Consider the following 17,074-nt stretch of genomic DNA (forward strand, 5'->3'; position numbering starts at 1 on the left):
ATGAACCTTGAGGCCTTTGGAAAAACACTTAATGATAAAAACCTAACATTCCTTGAGCATTTATAAGGGTATTTACTACATTTTATCAAGGAAATCACTTTCCCCTTCTCTCTTGTGCCTTGACTTTAGATTATTCTTGAAAGATCTTAGGACTTTTACTTATTCATCATTTTCTTGAGTGAGAGTGAGTGTGTTCTACATGTAATCAGCCTACTAAGAGGCAAGCAAGCTACATCATTCTTCTCTACATTGTACTTGGCAACAAAGGGCACCGTATTTAAGACTCTTGGAGTTTACACGCTCGGATTGTACTTGGCGGAAGGAACGTCACATTTAAGTTCCTTGGAAGATAGTGGATATCTCAAGGAGACAAACTTGAGAAGAGTGGAGTAGGTCTTGGATTTAAGACCGAACCACTATAAAAACCCTTGTGTCAAAGCTTCTTATCTCTTCCTCTCTACTCTTGTGGTAAGTGCTTAACTCTTGTGGTTGAACTTTATTCTTAATTTTTTTTACTTGTATAAACCATCCACAAAGTGTTTGTCAAATGAACTAAAGAGAGTAGATCAACTAGGGTTCCACCAAGTATTTGATAAAAGGCATAAACGAAACCATTCATCTTATTCCTTTATCTTGTTGTGGGATTTGCATTATATTTGTAATCTTTAATCATCCACCAAGTGAAGCTAAATATCTTAATTTTTCTAATCAAACTAAAATTAGTGCAAACAAAGTTTTTAAATCCATAAAATTTCAAAAGAAACTCATATCACCCCCCTCTTGGGTTGCCAAAGTGGAATTTCACTTGGTATCAAAGCTAAAGGCTCTTATATAGATTTTTGAACCTTCAAATTTCTTCAAGAGAAAAGATCTATATTGGTAACCTAATGGATTCTAGACTTCCTTGTTTTGATGGAACCGACTATGGATCTTGGTCGATCCGTATGAGGTCTCATCTTAAGAGTCTAGATAGTGAGTTATTAAAAGTAATTGAAATTGGCTTTGCACTAAACTCAAAATCTAGAAAAATTAGTGATCATGATAAGAAGATGTTTTCATTAACTTCAAAAGCTATGATTGCACTTTTTTGCTCTTTACCATATGACATGTTTGAAAATATTTAATCTTGCAAAAATGCCAAAGAAATTTGGATTACACTTGAAAATAACTATAAAGAAAATATTTCTCTTATGGCATTAGAAAATAATTTTGATGATGATTTACAAGAATTCACTAATGATGAATTGTTAATTGCATGTGAAAAACTTCATGAAAAGTCGGATCTTCAAATATCAAAAAATAAAACTATGAAAAATTCTTTGCAATGCAAAATAAGAGACTTTGATATCTTAAAGATAGAATATGATTCATTTGCCTACACTAATGAAAGTTTAATCTTGAAAAATAATTCTCTTAGTGATAAAGTAGATAAACTTTTGTTGGAACATAAGAAATGTACACAAGAAGAAGATGAAGAAAGAATTAAAGTTTCATCATCTCTTGAATTAAATAACCTTAAAATAGAAATTAATGATTTACAAATCAAGAATGAGAAACTTATGTTGGAAAATCACAATCTACAAGAAAATTTAAAACATACTTGTCATCATATGCATTCTTGTAGATCATTATGCTCATCCAGTCCATCTACCTATTCATATGCTTTTTGTAATTATTGTGGTAAGATTGGACATTACAAATCTAAATGTAAATTTAGATTTGTAAATACTTCAAAGTTTGTGTAGGTTAGAAAAGACTTGTTACATCACACAAACTTAGTTGGGCCCAAGATGGTTTGGGTTCCAAAACCCCCTACTTGAGGAATTTTATATGCTTAGTAGATTTAGGGGTATGTCCTAAAATTAAAAATCTTTTAAAAATTGCTTGTGCTTATAAGTTATATCTTTTGATCTTGTTTCCTAGATACTACATACTTAATAATGATATAAAGAAATCATTGTATCTAGTGAATTGTGCTTGACTGTCATATCTATTGGAAAATATTTCCTAGATGTCCTATGTTGATATCTAGTTTATGTATGTGCTTTAATTTGAATATCAATTTATAAATTTGTTTGTATAGATACCATGTGCTTATTCTTGTTTGACTCCATGTATCTATGCATGATTGTGCTTAAATGATAAATCTCTTTTTTGAATTCAAAGTCTATATGCTAAAAAATATTTACAATTAGACTTTGATATATTGCACTCAATTGAATATCATTCTAGAATATTTTGGCTAAGTGCACACACCATAACTTATACCACCTTGCACTTAGTTTTTTATCCACATGACAAGCTACAATAGAAAACTTAATGTGAAAACTATATCGATGCCTAAATGATTATCAACCTTACCATTGCCCATGAGTTCATGTTAAACTCATTAGTATACATCTTTCATACTTGAACTCTAGTTTAGGCAAAATTGGCTTTTGTTAAATATTTGGCACTTATATATCATTTCTAGCAAAACTAAGAAATTAAATGCCTTGTCTAGGAAAATGATCACCTTTTAGACATCTTTTGTACCCTAGGTGAGAAAATATGTCTATTTTCATGTACCTAGTTGTCCTTCAAACCAATTCTTGTGTGCTTAATGGTTAATCATTAAATGGATAAGAAATCTTGATGGGTTAAAGTAAATGTATTCCAAAAACCTTGATGAACCTTCAAATTTAAATGTGATATTATATGAATCATCCAAGTAGTCATAAAAAGTCATAATGCCAGTGTAGCTAACTTAGCTACACCGCCGGCTTAAAATACAATGGGCCCACATTGTTTTGTTGATCCAAACCATTCATTTGATTGGCCCTCACATAGATAGGGTGTCCACCAAAAATCAGCTCCATAGGATCATCCCAACCCTTCAAACTGTGGAGGCTAAAATGGACAAATTTGTGAAGGTTTTTACACGTTCATTTTTGCCTCCACAAATCGTAGGGTTGGGATGATCCTATGGAGCTGATTTTTGGTGGACACCCTATCTATGTGAGGGCCAATCAAATGAATTCTTTGGATCACCAAAACAATGTGGGCCCATTGTATTTTAAGCCGGCGGTGTAGCTAAGTTAGCTACACCGACGGTGTAGCTTCGCTTTCCTCATATATATATATATATGAGGAAACTGTTGGTGAGCTTAAGCTCACCAAACTTATAGTGAGCTAGCTTGCCCAATTACATGGGGGCCCACTTTGTTACGATGATCCAAACCATTCATTTGAAAGTCCCTTACATAGATGGGGGGTGTACAAAAAATCAGCTCCATAGGATCATCCTAACCCCTCCATTTGTGGAGGACGAAAATGGACAGACTCAAATCTGCCCCATTTTTGTCCTCCACAAATGGAGGGGTTAGGATGATCCTATGGAGCTGATTTTTGGTACACCCCCTATCTATGATAAGGCCTTGCACATGAATGGTTTGGATCACTCCCCAAAATGTGAGACCCATGTGATTAGGCAAGCTAGCTCACCATAAGTTTGGTGAGCTTAAGCTCACCAACAGTTTCCTCTAAATATATATATATATATATATATATATATATATATATATATATATATATATATATATATTCTAAAGTCCTTGGTTTATTCCCTAAAATCATATAAGGATATATTATATAGGGAAGTTGAAAATGAGTCTAGGTTCAATATAAAAGGCTTACTTTAGTCAAATTGAAAATATCATGTGAAATGAAAATTGTTGAATCTAGAATTGAATTTGGGCATTTAACTTACTATGGTAGTCGGTACACTATACATTGTGTTGGGAACACTTATCTCCCACACATTTTGGTTTTAAATGGGCTTATGCACCTTGTGCTTCATGCCTCATCATTTTGTTTGTGGTAGTGGATGTACGTGTAGATGTTTGGACCATATACCTTATGTGTCATGTTCCTTGTGTCCAAAATAAAAACACAAAAGGATCAGCAAAACTGGCCCTGAGGAGAATAGTGAGATACTGCAACAAAACATGTATGAAAAGCTTAAAACATATTGGATTTTTTTTTTGAAATGATTAAAGATATATTAAGAGAGAAAGCGAGCCCGGACCAAGGAGGTCAACACATTGGCATGTGGCACTACACTAACTAATGAGGTCAATACATTGACATGTGGCACCAGATTAAGAAAGCCTCAAATATAAAAATAGAGATTTTATATGGTGTAAGCCTGTATAGTCCAGTATTTATCAAAAACATATTGTACAACTTGCAGCGTATGATGATCCAAACCATCCATTTGATGGGCCACAACGTAAATAGGTTCTTTCCCAAAAATCATTTCCATAGGATGATCATAGCCCTCCGATCTATTGAGGAACTACATAGTGTGGAAACCTCTATAGATCGGAGGATTGGGATCATCTCGTGGAAATGATTTTTAGGGAACAACCTAGTTACATTGTGGCCCATCAAATGGACAGTTTGGATCATCATATGGTATAAGTTGTACAGTATCAACAAATTTTGTACTTTTGTAACGGCCTATACTGGCTTCCACCGTATAAAAACTCAAGAAAACATATGGAATTAATAGCCAAAAGGGTTTATAAGAGGCGTTCTTAATCTTGTGCCACATGCCAATGCATTTTTTATAGTCGTTGGATGAAAAGATCAAAATTTCATCTACGTCGATCATGCTAGCCCTAACGTACTTAGGATATGCACCTCAGGTGATCACGTCGCCGGTCTTCACGCTTTCGAGGGGTGCCGCTCCGGTTTCTCGATCAGCTGATCCTTCAGGTAGTCAAAATTACAAGTTTTTTGTTCTACTTCTCCTTAGGTATTCTCCAGCTAGAATGACGGTCAGATAATGATATGTTCTGGTGATCTCCAAGTCACCTACTCCAAAGAGAAGGGAAACTCACCTTTTTTGAGTTTTTTTAAGCTGGGAAAAGTATTCTCTCATTCGTTGGCTAAAGACCCTTTTATAGGTGCCAAAATAGTAAAAAATCTGATCAAAATTCAATCAGGGACTAAAAATTTTGAAAGTTACGATTGAAGACCAGATCATGTGATCCACGTTACAGAAAGTTGTGATGAGACAAAAAAATTGCGATGGGACATGTTGCGATGACAGACCAAGTTGCGATGGTTCTGAGTTTTAGATGATTTTTGAGCTGAGTTTCTCTAGGTTCTGGAATTGACATGTGTTTCCATCAATCTGGGTGGGTTGTGGAGGCTAAAGAATATAGATTTTCATCAATTTTAGCTTCTACAAAGAACTATTAGTCATATTCTCAAGGAATCGAAGTCGACCAGATTCCTCACTGGAACTATCCACGCAGCGACCAACCGTCAATCCAAACTTGAAAAGCTAAGGTGTCTACATAGACGCAATTGTTAGATATGGGCAGAGAAGAAGGGAGAAGCAAAGGAAGAGACTTAAGAGGACAGGAGTGGAGAGTGTTGGAAATTTTTAAAATGTTTTGGGTTAAGTCAAAATATTTGAAGTGTTTTATCAAAATAAAAAGAGAATTAAAATAGATTTTCAAACAGGGCCGGTCTACCGCAGAGGCTCAGTCGACCTCGGATTGGAATCTGGAAATATAAAAGATTTCCAGAAAGGTGTGGCGGTCGACCGCGGTAGCCCCGGTCGACCGCGGTTGTTTGGATCAGAAAAAATAAAAAAGTCCAGAAGCCTATCGAAGGGTGACCGTGGGTAGCCCAGTCAACCGCGGCAGCGCGAAAATCTATCCGTTGGGAAAAAAGTGGACACAATCTTTCACTTCTTCTTTTGAATCTCTTCGTGTCCTTTTGATTCCCAGCAGTCATGAATGATTTCAAACTCAAGGGACACTTTATTTATGATCCAAATTAGTTATATCGCGAAGAGGTGCGATCTAACGGCCATTGTTCAAATCAATCTAAAGGGTACTTTGAAGAGGTACTTTGAAGGGATGCTTTTCAAATTGAAAAGACATCTGTGGCTCTATAAAAAGAGCAGAAAATCTGTCTTTTTAGAGTTAGTTATTGTTGGAGCTTTCTCTCATGAAATTCTCCTACTTTCTTGTTTACTCTCTTGGTTTTTAAAGATTGAGTTTTATACAAACAATACACTAAAAATTGTTTTACTGTAGAAACGTTTTAGTGAATTTCTCTAAGGCTTGTAATTCTCAAATGGTATTTTGGGTTTGATTCCGCTTGTGCAAAGCGTCGTCGGACATTCCTACAAGGCTTCATTGTATCTTGGAGGCAATTCACATATCCCTGTTGCACACTACTGGTGGGGGCGAATATTGTCTTAAGGGAAGCGATTACACGCCTTGAAGCATCACATCTTTTTTATCTTAAATCTCCATCAGCCACAGATTCCACCAATAAAGGGAGCACGTATAGATAGAGCATGAGAAATCCTTAGAAAGAATTAAAAAATTGCGTTGCTTCAAATTATTATTATTATTATTATTATTATATATATATATATATATATTTGAATGGCTTTTTAGATTCCTCTCCCTCTCCATCCATCTCTCATAATTGGACACGGCTAATATTCCATGGAATAATTTTTCATTGTTGCCAAACATACCTTACATCCAAAAAAACCCCAAGATTATAATACTAAATCTAGTATAGCATTCGTATAATTCTTGTAGAAATCTACTATCCTAACAATCACCATTAGGATTCAATCCTGAGGATCGCCATTGGGTCCCACATGGCCCACTTTGTGCGAATGGGATTTGATATAGTGGGCTTTTATTAGTTTATCTTCTCTAAGCAGAGCCCTAAACGAGGCTTAATGAATGATCATTTGATAAAGGTGTTCTCAAGAGTTTGTGACATGATTTATATTTGTCATTTGGATCAAATCCACGCCTGCATAGTACCCACGATTAGCGCCCAGCCTCATTGTTCCAACATACAATTTAGGATTTTGAACCGATTGGGAGTCCAAAACTGATTATTGGACTCAAGTTTACATTTAATTGTGAGTCCAACAATCAGTTTGGACTCGCAATTGAGAATCGGGATCATCAATTTCTTGAAAAGTTCAAATTTAGTGCAGCTGAGACAAAAGGGAGATTACACCAACATGGATGAGTACCTGATTTCTCTAAGGCTCTGCTTCTTTCAACGTAAAAATGGATTTAAAATTTGCCTCATGTTCATTTTTACAACATAAAACAAATTTTACATCCATGTTTACATCGAAAGAAATGGAGCCTAAGGAAATCAATATGATGTGAATTTTGAGAACCAATTGTGAGTCCAAAACTGATTATTTGACTAACTTTACATTTAATTTTGAGTATTGGGTCCAGTAAAAACATCAATCATATAAGCATATATATTATGTACCAATCGTGTTCATAAGCGTGCTCCCTCTCTTGTATGAGTAATACTTCTTGTAATTTATACTTTTCCAATAGTTGTTTAAAATCGTGTTCTCTTTTCATTTTGATTTTTTATTTTGAGTCCAAAACTAATCAATGGACTCAAAATTGCATTTAATTTTGGGTCAATGATGTAGTCCAAAAATCTGAATACTCTTCGTTGCGCAACAACAGATGCAAGATTGATAAAATAAATGAAAAAGGGGCCCTTCGAGCACAGTCGTAGGGAATCGAATATTTCGATCACCATCGAAGAGGGTGTGATTTACTTTGATCCCATCGAAGTCGAGTTCCTCATAGTGAAACTAGAAAATACTCCTACAGGTGCTAATCCAAGCAAACAAAAGTTCTCAAAGAACTCAAAAGCCAAAGGCAAAATTTTCATTCAGTAATCAAAATCCATTACAATGCTCACATAACATATATTTATAAGAAAAAAAACCCTAAAAGCTAACTTAATACCCAAGCAACTAATCACAGCCGTCAATCTAAAATAATATAAATAGAAGCTAAAATCTTGACTAAAACTTAACTAAAATAATAATCCCGTAATAAAACCTACCACATCCTAAAAACACCCATGACTTTCTCAAATCACAACCAAATCGTGTGATCTTGGGTTCATTAGAGAAGTAATCGAAAAACCTTTCTAATTATGCTAAAATCAAGCCAGACGAGCAAAATTTATGCCTAAAGGCTACAAATAAAATGATGAAAATAGAAGATAAATAATAAAAGAATTGTTCCACGCTAATGAACTGAATATCCTTGGTGATTTTCGTCCGCATCAGTCAAATAATCAGTTTTGAACTCGAAATCAATCCATAGCACGTTGGCTACTTGCATTTGAATCCTTTTTTTATCTTCTTTATCATTAACTATATCACAATGAACACATACATTAGATCCAAACTATTCAACTAATGTGGGCCCCACGGCAAATAGACCATAACAAAATAATCACAAGTTATAATAATCTAGTTGAATGAAAGAAAAATCGATCTATAGAGAGCACAAGTTTTGGGCCCACTATTGTTAACCCAACATTAATTGGATGATCCTAGCCCCTTGATCGAACAACCGTAACCCCTTGTTCACCTCATGTATGCAATATCAATGGTCTAAATTACATATACATGTCCCTGCACGGGACCATTGGTTGATGGTAATAATGATACAACTGGTATAGTCACTGTTATACCTTCTAACTTACATCAAGGAGACTGTCAATCCGGTTGGAGCAAATTCCTCAAAGGAAATAACATCCTCTATCAGGAAGAAAAATGATATTTATGCACCCTTAATTCAATAATGGCACTACACTCATAGTCATGTCAATTGAATTAGCAACTTCTCCAAGTTGAAGTTGAAATAGCAAGTCCAAAAGTGCAACTGCGCTTCTCTATTTTTGCATCACATTTCCATTTATAAAACAGTCCAATTTTACTTTATGGTGCTCTAGTTAGGATTTTGAGTAGTTAATTTCATGTGTATTTAGAAGTTTAGTTCAATTGAGATTAGATAGTTGAGTCATAGTTAGAAAGTGTTGAAAGTTTATTATAAAACTCACGTCCAATGGTTGTTTGGACGATTTTAACACTTTAATTTTGCTGGAAAAAAAAAAGACTTTTCTTCTTAGTTTTGCTTTGTTCTTCATGGATTCGTAGAACAACCCTTCGTGGATTCGAAAGTTTATTCTCATCGGTGTAACGTTGTTCAACCCCGACTCGTTCTTTGCGCTTCCAGCTATGCCGGGTGGTATCAGAGCCCGGCTACGCTCCATGGCTTCCCATGAAGAACGAGAAAATCAATCGACCGTGACAATAGATGTGTAATGCTCCACAAGGTACCCTTAATTAAATAGCAGAGCAATTGGCACGGTTGAATCCTATTAAGCGCGAACAACCCCATATCGATGACAGTGTTCGTCATGGCACGCTCAAGCTCTACGTCAAGTTCCACACCTCGACTCTAGAGTTACAAATTTTCTCAACGGTGATTACTCTGGTGAGAAGGAATTCAAAGACATCATCCATCCAAGGTATGCTCGTTGTCGCACTCCACAAGCTATGGCTCAGGATTGTGAATATCATATTAAGGTGGATTTGCCCAAGTTTAATGGACGACTCCACATTGAAGATTTTCTTGATTGGCTTGCGGCAGTCGAAAGATTTTTTGACTATATGAAAGTACCTGAGGAGAAGAAGGCAAAACTCATGGCTATTAAACTTAAAGGAGGAGCTTCGGCATGGTGGCAGTAACTTCAACTCTTCGTACGAGGATGCGAAAGCAACCAATCTGGACATGGGCACGGATGTATCGATCCTTCGAGAGAGATTTCTACCCATTGATTATGAGCAGGTATTCTTTCAACAATACCAAAATTGCAGAAAAAGGAGCAGATCAGTGCGAGATTACATAGAGGAGTTTTACAAACTATCGTTTAGAAATGATATTTTAAAGATTGAGACACAACACGTAGTGCGCTACATCGACAGTCTTCGTTAGGAAATCTATGAATAGGTAACTCTTCACCGCATTTGGACATTATCTACCCAATCGTTCCCAATATAAGGAAGAAAATTGTTAGCCCAAGGGTTCCCAAGTATGGCCCTAATCATGATTTTGATGATAACAAACTGAAATTGATCAAAGAAGTGTGGTATTAATGGTTTTCATCTCATTAAGATTGTCTAGATCATTCATGGCAATAAGAAGGACAATTTAAATCAAAAGTGAGCAAAACTGAATCAAAGCAATCAACACAAGACAAGACTCATACTCCATGGAAGATGAACCATATAGATGAACCAAAGTTGAAAAAAAAATCATAATTCAAGATGGATAAGAGAAGTATCCATACAAGTCAAGCAAAAAGAGGAAGACCGGAAAAACAAGCAATGATCAAAGAAGACCAAGCAATCTCATTCAATCTATAGAGTTGTGTACCCCGATCCTGAGGAGGCGGCGAGGAAACGCATCCCCATCGGTCCTTTAGATCTTCACATGTAGGAGAGCTCTACCAAGGAACTCTCGAAATGAAGCGACCTATGGCGATATATATGGGATACCTCTTGATCTGGAGACAAAGGCCTCGAAACCAAGACGTACCTAAAATAACTCAGAGTCGCCATCCATGGATATGCCATGGAACCAAAAACAAATGCTCTGTTTGCAATGGATAACTAGAGAAGAAATAGTCCGTGCATGTTTACAAGTTGGGAAGGTGTTAGGCATCCAACTCGCCCGAGCGCACTCGGTCTCTTATGCCATATTTTATTAACTTTGAAGAGTTTTAGGTAAAAATCATATGAAATGAGAACGAATATCCCTGAGTAAACGTCTACCAAAGCATGCATGACTCAGGGATAGATAATGGAAAATAAACATCGAAGTCCTAACTCATCACATCTAATCCTAAATCATCACATCTATGAAAGCAATAAACAAACACATGCATAGCTACAGCTAAGTAGGATAATAGATATAAGGAGCAGATAATAATGAGGTATAATAAGCAAGAAATAAGATAAACATATATCCTGGACAAATAAGCAATAAAAATAGTAAGCAACTAAGCAGAAAAAGGCTACAGCTAAACATGTGAAAGAACAAGTAAAGTAAAGGCAGATAAAGCAGATAATAGTAACGAGCTATAGCTAAAGAGGTGATCAAAACAATAAAATAGATATGCTACAACTAGCATGTGAAAGAACAAATAAAACAACACAAGAAATATATCAAAAGAAAAATAAACACTCACAATAAGGGAAGAAAACACACTAACACGATCATATGCAAGAAACAATGCTGATAACCACAAACACTAACAACAAACCCTAAGACTCTAATTATTTTTCGGACCCGAATCTTTAGATGGTCTGATGTTCATCTCAAGCAGCCTACTTATTCCCTCCTCTTACAGGAATCAAGGCCACGTAGTTCTTACGAGTCTATTCTAAACTATGATGCCTAACATATCTAGGACCGCTATCCTATACTCGATCAACTAGGCTCGACTAGTTTTTAAAGTTTCTTGTGCGATTACTTAAGTTCAAGTATATTGTAACTTTTAGGATTCCTTATATGTCCTAACTAAATGCAAGTTTAGCCATAAGCTAATGCAGGTGGCTCCTATATTCTATGTGCACTAGGCTGTAACCCTAGGAAAAAGATAGGCTATCTAACACACCATATTCTAGTCATCAATCGGCGATGTAGATCACCAACTGACCGAACAGAGGCGAGGACAAACTCCTAGCTAGGACAGACTCCTAACTCTAACAGAAACACACAACAACCAAAACACTCTACTGGGACAAACTCCTAACTCTAGAGGATGATATTTTCAAAAATAGGTTTATTAAAAAATGTTTAAATAGTTTCTTTTTAAAGGTTTTACAGTGTTCATTTTGAAAGGTTTGATTGGACTTGGGATAAAGACCCCAAGCTGCCTACGTACCTCGTGGGAGAGGATCAAGCCAACGTAGTTCGGAAAAAAACTTTCCTAGTACGCCTAATGACTTTAAAATTTTCAATTGCTTTTGAGTTTCAAGTTTCTGATGTTTTTGAGGTGTTTAGTTTTTCTGATGTTTTAATGTTTTCTGGTTTTCAAATATTTTTGAGTTTCAAGTTTCTAATGTTTTTGGATTATTAAAATATTTTCACCCTTTTGGTCAAAGGTAAAGGGAACACACAAAGCAACACCCTGGAGAAAAATCCTAAAGCTAAAGGAAAATTCCTGAACAAGCAAACTAGTGTCCCAAGAACATGAAAAATAATCTAAGATCCCAAATAAGCAAAGCTCTAATATAATTGAGATAGTCTCTAACAAAAAGGAAACAATGTCTAAGGATAAAATCCTTATATAAAAGATAGACACTCTAGCTAAAAGATAAACTCCTAATCTATAGGATAGACTCCCTAAACAAACATCACTAAAGAAGGGGCAAATAAGTCAAAGGCTCTCTAATAACGCTACCAAAATGGGGGCAAATAAGTCAAAGACTCTCTAATGACACTACCAAAGTATGGGGGCAAATAAGTCAAAGACTCTTTGCTAGAATAAAATAAACAATGGTGCTAGTGAGACTGAGCAAGTCTTCTAGACACAATGGTGGGCTCCAAGTATCCTTATCATTGCCCTAGCAAAGATAAATAAGGTTAAGGCAACTAAAAGACTAAGTCTTCTAATTTAGAAAAAGATGAGTATTCTATAAACGAGGCTAAGCAAGCCTCCTATAGGTAAACTCTCTAAATGAGATAAAGCTTATCTCCTAAAGGGGGCTCTAGATGACTCTTTCATTGCCCTTGCAATGATAAATAATGAATAGGGTTCTATAAATGAGGCTAAAGAAACCTCATATGAAGAAAACTCTCTAAATGAAATAAAGCTTGTCTCCTAAAAGGGGGCTTGGGTTGACACCTTCATCGCCCTTTGCAGTGAAGAAGGGCTACTAATGTTCAAAGGTACCTAAAAGAGTAGGAGATCTCTACTTAAAGAAGAGGGAAAAAAAAAGAAAAAGAGTATTACCATGTCCAGGTAAGTCCCTCAAAAGGATGGGCTTAGGCTAACGCCTTCATCGCCCTTGCAATGAATAGACTTATGTTTATAGGTGTCTAAAAAAAATAGGAAAATCTTAAAAGAGAAGAAGATGGACACCTCTTGACAAACTCCAAACTTGTCAAGTAATACATTATAAGCCATGACACATAACACTAATCCCTACAAGAAGAAGAAAAAAAAATAAAGAAAAAAAAAACATTCATACATTTTAAGAAACTTATAAGAGTATTCCAAAAGGATAATCTTAAATAATGAACTATGAATCCCATTATACAAAAAATAATAATAATAGAAACTAATCAATAGCAAATATCAATTTTATTCTGGTATATGACAAATTATTTAGCCAACTGCATCATACAGAAGCTAAAAAATACTACAATCTAGTCTTTTAATTTATATCAGCTCTTAGTAAGCTAGCATGAACACATTCATCTGTTTACCTTAAAGAAACCATTAGTACACTATATATTATAATGGTATCATTATATCATGAACCGAAATATATCTCACTCACGCAAAAGCTAATCTAAACCATTATAACTGTTACAAATCCAAATTGTTAAAATAAATTTACTCTACTGAAAAGAAGGGAAATAAATAATATAGCATATCATTTCAAACTTTAAACAAACCACTCCTTAGATCATCCAATGACTCAAATTATCTAGTGACATAATACAGACCCTCACAATAATGAAAAACACATAAGGACTAGTAGTCTTAGGCTTCACAAACTAAAAACCATAAGATACTATTTTAATAGTTTTGTAAACACAAATACCCAAAGGCATGAACTTTGTAACCCGCCTCACATTTCAGCTGAAAATACTCCTATATGCAATGATACAAAAATGACTTTAAAGAAGAGAAAAATTGTGCTAGAATATGAAACAAATGAAATCTCATATGAGTAAATAACACACATTCCAACAATCATCCCTCAAGTGAGAACAATGAACCATTTTGGATCGCATAATATAAAAAACGACTCCATAACAATTACTTCTCAAACTTTGATGCAATAAGTTCTAAAGGAGTAAGTGATGGACCTTAATTTGAGCTCTTTAACTTAAGAACTTATATCTAACAGATACAATTTCACAAAATTCATTTCTTTGAAGTCAAAATCAAGACTCATTCTTACGAGCATTATTCATAACTATACTAGAGATTAGAATGACCCGATTCATAAACTCAACCGTAAAAATAAAAGCTTTTCTCAGAGAAGTCATATGTGCTTTTCTTTTCTTTTAAAAAGATATATATATTAAATTACTGTTATTCACGAATCATCAGTTATCACAAATTATACAAATTTCAGAAAAATTGTGTCCAAACTCTTTTTTAGAAGCAAACAAACTTCACAGTTAAATCAATCATATAATAGGAAGTATTTTTACTAACATTAGCACACAAGAACTCCATTGAAACTGATTATATTAATTGCATTCTATACATGTAAAGTAACTATTATATGTAGAGAATGAGAACAACAATAGTGCCATTACTAAAATACAATAGTGTTCATATTATTCAGTGCTTCTAAACAGTGCAGGTCGTGTCTTTTAACACCCTGAACATGCTAGGAAAAGATATAGCTAATTTCATACAGCCATATGATGAGAAATGGTAAACACCATCAGACATTGATATATATATATATATATATATATATATATATATATATATATATATATATATATATGTGGTTGTTAAAACTTCGTCTTAGTTTTCAAAACCCTCATCAACTCATCCAAAAGAAAGAACAAGGTGAGAGTATGCAATCATGTGAACTGAATTGGGTTAATATCAAATTTCCAAGAAACACATTAGCCTACCTACCATGACCATTTTTTATGAAGGCAATTCCCAAACAAACTGAGCACTGGAATAAAAAACTTCCCATAATTCTACTTTAAACCCTCTCCCAGCTAAAACAAAATTTTTGTAACAGCAAGACATCTAAATGAATCTTAAATGAGGGCGATTAAAATCCAACAAGTAGGCTAACCATGTACCATTACTCAAGTTATATTAAAGCTAAAACAAGAAGACTAAGAAAACCAATGTGAGCACAACCTCTCTTTATGCATAAGCTTAACTTGGCTCATGACTTCCATTATGATCATCAGTACTCTCAAGCACTGTCCTGCTTTTTTTCCCCAAATATGAAGTCTATAAAGAGGTTCTTTAACAAACCAAGAAAGAAACTCAAATTTCAATAATCCTTATAAACTGACATCATCTCCAAGAGCATAGACAAAGTCAAATGACCTTCATCACTATTGAACATGGTTATTCCCATTTCTGTTTAAGCTGAAGTTCTGAAAGGAAAGGTCTATTTGCAGTGGGCAATATACACACTCCAAGATTTTGTGTAATCAACAAATGGACCAGGAATTCCTGAAGGAAAATAGAGCACTATAACCCAAGGATTGCAACAGGGTTCACACATGAAGATTCGAATTATAAATGAGTGTCATTATTAACTCTATGTTTTCATCATATAACACCAAAACTAATATCCAAGACCTATTCAAATAATAAATCTGGAGCTACAACTATCTAATAGAGTTTAGGACATAATAAGATTTTAACCGAGACAAAGCATTATCCTGTATTGATTTAAATATTAGGAAATGTGTAATATTTGACACAAATCACACAAATCAGCCCTTTCTCGAATGCTCCAATCAGACAAACAAGAGCAGCAATAGAATCTCATTTTCCTTTTCTTTTCTTTTTATCCATGATTTCAAACTCACTAAATAGCATCTTTAACTGTAAGGTGTATAACATATAATTGCAGCTTATGAATCAAAACAATAATAACAAAACAAAATAACTATGATTCTTACATGTTACAAAACTACAGATCACGCCATAAATCTTTGCACGAGTGAACATTTCTCTTCTACTCAGCACATGTTTTCCAAAATCTCCAAGAATCTATGAATCTCAGTCCAAAACTCATTTCAAGGAAGAAAATCATTTTAAAGCTCATACATTGCTTCATTTCATTTTTTTTTTAAATCACAAAACTTAAAATAATAAAGCAAATCCATTGAGTTTGTTATTGCAAATTCAATCTATAGACACCTCAATTGATTTCCAAAATCTTTCTCAAGACCTCAAAATTAGCATGATCTCGTTTCTCAAAAATAAAAAAACGCATATTCTTTTTCTTTTATCCACTTCCATATCCTAAAAATAACAGCATGATGAAATCGAATAATTGATTTACAAAAATCTTAGTAAATTTACCATAGATTCAACTAATCAGAGAGTAAAACCAGTAATCACCTAAAATTTAATGATAATAGGAAAATATCAAATGAAAAACTATCTTTCCTACCTTCAGCAAAGACTTTCTTGAACAAAACAGTGCTAGAACCCTAGAATCTCATTAAAAACCTCAAAATAAACTTGGATTCCATGTAAAAATGACTAATCTATGATCTGTACTTTGAATTTGAAGAATCAGCAACAATTGTAGCTGATCTATGGCAATAGATGCTGGCTAGAACTCGTCGGAGTTAGGAATTTTAGATCGGAAAAGAATAAAAGACAAGCTTAGGGTTTGAGCAAGGGAATGGAAAGAACTAGATGACAAATCAGAGATCTGTTGGTAAATTTAAGGAAAATATCAGCAAGGATAGGGCCAGATTCTCGGAGGAGTTTGGCCGGAAAAAAAAGGAAATTTGGATCGGAGAAGAAAAGGAACGCGGTTAGGGTTTAAAATTTTTGAAAATTTTCTCTTTTCTCTAGCTCTCTCTCGTTTGGGAATGAAAAGCCCTAGAATTAACTTTAAGAGAAGCTAAAGTCTCCTATTTATAAAGCTCTGTTCTCTTACGCTGGTTTCTGCAGAAACTAGCCGGAACCAGCCTTATTTTCCTGGGAAACTAAGAATTAGCGTGTTCTATTGACTTTCCTCGGAAACTTTTTTTCAGACGTGGAAAATAAAAATAATTATGTGGAAAATGGGTTCCCTCGACTTTTCTTCTCCTGAGTTTCCGATATAAACTATCGGAAACCTTAGCTTTCCCTACCCTTTCCGCGAGAAGAAGAAGAAACGGCCGGATCGTCGCCTCCATCGTCTCTCCACATCTTCCATTTTCAGCCATTCCCACCAGGTACTCTCTCTCTCTCT

The sequence above is a fragment of the Tasmannia lanceolata genome, unplaced genomic scaffold, assembly GCF_043159265.1.
Source record: "Tasmannia lanceolata isolate RefF3 unplaced genomic scaffold, GAP_Taslan_0.1 ptg000012l, whole genome shotgun sequence".
NCBI classification, from domain to species: Eukaryota; Viridiplantae; Streptophyta; class Magnoliopsida; order Canellales; family Winteraceae; genus Tasmannia; species Tasmannia lanceolata.